We start from the raw sequence: 5,029 nt of genomic DNA on the forward strand, positions 1-5,029 counted from the left end.
AAAATAATTTTTTAAAAAATAGAAAGACTAGCTGGGGTTTCTTATTGTACTTGACTTTGTGAACTAACATTGCTTAGGGAAGGGGGATCATACAGGAGAAGTACTGAACTGCTCAGACTTCAGAAATATTTAAGAGAAAGAATTAAAGGTGTACAAAGAGGCAGTGCAGTGGGACTATTACTGCATAACTCAGCAGTGAACAATAGTCACAATGTAAATGCCAATTTGTTATTTAATTTAAAAAAATATGATACATTGCAAGGAAATACGGGAGAATAAGGTTATGGTGGAAAGAGGAAGCTAAACATTCAACTGTTAATGACAGAAAAATAATAAATAGTGCTAAAAACTGATGTAGTCAATAGTTAACTCAGGCCAGGGATGTAGCTCAATGGGACCACATCTGCCTGGCAAGCACAAGGTCCTGAGTTCAATCCCCAGTACCAAAATAAATAGTTTACTATGGTTTTTTAAGGGACTAAAGAAAGGAAAATATTTCAAGTAGATCTTTAACTCTATATCCATATTACTGTAATTGAACTTACATACCATGTGGCACAGTTCAAGAAAAAGAAGGAAAGAATCAAAATTAGAGCAGGAACAGGAACAAAAAGGAAGATGAAGAACAATGTAGGAGAGTGAGAGAGTGAGAGAGAGAAAGAAATAAAAAAAGAAAAAGAAGAAAGAAAAATATTTGAAAAGAATAGAAAAACAACAACTAAAAATTAAAAATAAAAGAAGAAATAATTTTGAAAATAAAAATAAAGATGAAGGGCATCCTTCAGGGTATGTCTGTGCTGTCACAATAGACAATGTGGGCAGCAGTGTGCAGTTATAAGTCAATGAGTCTCAGCAAGCCAGTCACCGCCCCATGAGATTGAGGCAGATTTCTGGTGGCAAGGCCCAAGTTTAGCTCCCTGTCCTCCTGCAGGGTTGAACTCTGCAAGGTTCTACTGCAGGTCCAGCTGCCCTTTCCCTGAAGAGAGTCCAGGTTCTAATGGGAGGTGATGATCCCTCTAACTTACCAAGTATGCTGGTCTGGTGTGCCTTTATTGCAGAGATTCTCTTCACTTTTCAGTGGGCCTCAGTTTTCATCAAGAAGCCTGAGAAAGGCCCTCTTTCTGTTGCTCACTTCTGCTCTATCTTGTGGAGCTCAGGAGAATGGCCTTTATGACTCCCTGTGCCTCTGCAGTGTGAAACCAGGTAGCGGCACAGACAGGAGGATGGGGAAGGGGGAAGCGGCTGGGGTGGTGCTGCAGGTGCTCATGGGTGAGGCTCCATTCCTCAGCAGTGTGTCTCTGGCTGGCAGGCCACAAGGCAGTGGTATAGCATGGACGGCTCCAAGCAGCTCCTCTCCAGGTGATGTAGGGCTTTGACCATTTGCTTTTAATGTGCAACCAGTGACTAGTGCTTTTTTGTTTCACTTTTTTTGAAAACTGTAGTCTTCCAAAAGCCCAGCCAGAAATGTCCATTTCAAAGGCCTCCCCAGCCAGCTGGCTTTGCCAGTGACATGTATGCAAAGTGAAAATGCAGCCTCTAGTGATTTTCTGCAGGTCACATGGAATCACTTAGTGTACTCCCCAGTCTATGCCTCAAGGAAGTCCTTCAACTAACAAGTGTTTCTTCAAACATCAAAACAACTACTGCTGTTTGAATACTAGTGTTATCATAACAGATAGGATACATGTGCATGGTGGAAATTATGAAAGTTATTCTGCATCAAATATAATTAAAGTATGTCTACATTATGAGCATTATATGGACTCCATATAACATTTTAAGTAACCAGCAGATAATGGTTAGTCTGATCCTGTAACCGATTTTCAGTAGTTTTATTATGTGACTCCTTTTATACTCCCCATCAGCTGGTCATATTTTTTCCCCAAGTACCAGGGATCAAACTCAGGACCTTGCACTTTCAATGCAGGTGTCCCACCATTGAGCTAAATCCCTGGCCCTACTGGCCATATTTTTTAAGCAACTGTTTTCATTATCAAAAGGCAACTGGTTTTTACCCCATGATTGTTCTTTCAACAATATAGTACCTATACTTTTCAAGGTGGAAAAGAATTACTTTTCATTGACTAGACACAATAATCTCTTTCCTCAATGAACAGAATTTTCAAAGACATTCACTTGTTAGAACCTGAGTAACTGGCTCTACAAGCACAGACCACTGCACCAAGATAATGATTACTGATCATGTTAATGTAAGTTTTAAATGATGAGCCAAGCACAATGGTGTGTTCCTAGCTACTTAGGAGGCCAAGACAGAAGGATGGTGTAAGCCAGGAGTTGGAAGCCAACATGAGCAACATTGCAAGATCTTTATGTCTAAAAGAACAGAAACGATCCGCCACCACAGATGCAGGCAGCAGCACTCAGAGGTGGCTCACAGACTCCACAGCCAGCAGGCACACATCTGCATGGAGCTGGAGACCAGGTCAACAGCAAGGGGTGGGCAGGGCAGCTGTGGGGACAGAGGCCACAGTGGGGAGGGCCTCATCCCAGGCCAGTGTGTCTTCAGCCTCAGCCCTATGGCCCTACATACTGAGAAGATCCTGACCAAAACAGATTGCAGGCTGCACCACAGATGGCCACCCAGGACACTCACCCTACCAACTATATGCCAATATCTCCCAAGGATGCACAGTCCTCCTGATTGTTTTTTGGGGGGGTTGTTTGCTATGTTTTCCTGCTTGCTGGCTTGCTTTTCATTTGGTTGGGCTAGGTTGTCTGTGTGTATTCATTCTCTGCTTTTGCTTCTGTAGTGTTCTGTTATCTTGCCCTATTCTCCCACATCAGTGGCTGCATCACAGAGCTGGCTAGCTTTGTTTTACTGGGAGGTCAACAGTAGGACTCAGTCTCCCTACCTCATCTCTTCCCATTTACATACCTTGCCTTTCCCTTCTTTCCTTCTTGTCCCATAACCTCTCAGTCCATCAGCTGCACTTCCTGCTTTGTTTCTCTCATATTTGTATAATACTATAAATATGAATATCAATGTTTAATTTTCTTATTATATATTATTGCTCTTCCTGTCTTTTTGTGGATTAGTGAAATAGTGGAGATCTTTAGAAACAAGTTTTTAATTATATGGTAACAAATGATTAGTTTCTCAGTTATTGCTGTCACTGTTAGCTAACTCTCTCCTTTCAAAGCATTGCTAGGAATTGAACTTAGCAGCCAGAACATTGAGTAGGTACTTTCACATGGAGACACATGCACAATTCAGGCACATCACAAAGAGAAAGCCACTTATTAAAAAGACTCACACTATAGTGATAGAGACATCTCTCCAAATGGTCTGCAAATCACAGTACAAAAACATAAATATCACAAAAAAGCAAGGAAATTGATGTTACAAAAATTCCATACTCCACACAGATAGTGAAATGGATGAAATTCTAGGCAAAAATTTAAGAAACTGATACTTACAATGATCAGTGAGATTCCAAAAGGGACAAACAGAGGAAAAAATAAGAACTAAGATACATCATGCAAAGGTACAAGATCCCAATGATGAATGTAACTGTATTTTATACATAAAGTGTACCAATAAATTTAATGAACAAAAGGGAACAAATAAGTAGCTGAATGAAATCAATTACTAAAGCTGTCAGTGAACTCAAAGGAGAACCAGCAGCAGAATAAATTAAATATAACAATGTAGGATATAAGCCATTGCTTCAGTAAAGAAACAGAGGCTCTGAAGAGGAACCAAGCAGAAAACCCAGAAATGAAAACCTCCATTAGTGAAATAAAAAACTCAACTGCAAGTCTCATCAGTAGCCAAGATGAGTCAGAGAATTCTGAGAAGGAAGATGAAGTAGACATACTAGAATATTCATACAGTAATAGAGAAAAAAGAGAAAACTCAGGCAGATCATTCAAGAGCTCTTGGATCTCTCTAAAAGAACAAATTTAAGATTAATTGTCCTTGAAGACAGAGTGGAAATAAAGGTTAATGGCATAAAAAATGTATTCACTGAAATTATTCCAGAAAATTTCACCAAGAAGATATAATAATTATAAATATATATGCACCAAATGTTGGTATACCACATTTCATAAAACAAATACTAGTTGATATAAAAGAACAGACCGGCCCCAATCATAGAGAGTGACTTCAATATCCCATTCTCACAAATAAACAGATCAATCAGACAAAAACCTCTACAAAGAAATATCAGTAATTGCTGGTGATTTAGCTCAGTGATTCCACTGCCTGCCTTGCAAACATAAAGTCCTGAGTTTGATCCCCAGTACCAAAAAAAAAGAAATAGTAATTGGGAGACTGAGGTACGAGGATTGCAAGTTGAGCACAGCTTGGGCAATTTAGCAAGACCCTATCTCAAAAATATATTAATTAATTAAAATTTAAAAGGGCTGTGGATGCAGCTTAGTGTGACGGGCATGTATTCGATCCCTAAGGCTACAAAAAAATCAGAGTTAATCTACAATACAGATCAAATGGGATTTAACAGACATCTGCATAGTGTTCCATCTGACAACAGCAGCATACGTTCTTCCCAACAGTCCATAGAACTTTCTCAAAATAGACCACATTTCAGGCCATAACACAAGTCTCAGTAGCTAAAAGAAAATTTTCATGCAGCTTATCAGACTACAATGGAACGAAACTAGAAATCAACAGCAAAAGAAACTACAAAAACCACCAGAGATTTAGCTCGGTGGTGCTGCAGCCTGCCTCACAAGCACAAGGTCCCGAGTTTGATCCCCAATACCAAAAAAAAAAAGAGAGAGAGAGAGAGAGAGACCACAAAAACACATAGAGATTCAATAATACACTTTTGAAAAATCAGTGGATCATCGAGAATATCAGAAGAGAAATCTAAAACTTCCTAAAATTGAACTATAATGGAAACACACCATATCAGAACCAGTGAGACACAAGGAAAGCAATTCTGAGAGGGAAGTTTATGAGTGCCTACATTAGCAAAACAACACAATCCCAACTACCCTGACACATCTCAAGGTCCTGGAAAAACAGAAGTAAACCAAACCC

This window comes from Heterocephalus glaber, unplaced genomic scaffold, assembly GCF_053883595.1.
Source record: "Heterocephalus glaber isolate CG9 unplaced genomic scaffold, H.glaber_assembly_v1.0 deba00001673, whole genome shotgun sequence".
NCBI lineage: Eukaryota > Metazoa > Chordata > Mammalia > Rodentia > Bathyergidae > Heterocephalus > Heterocephalus glaber.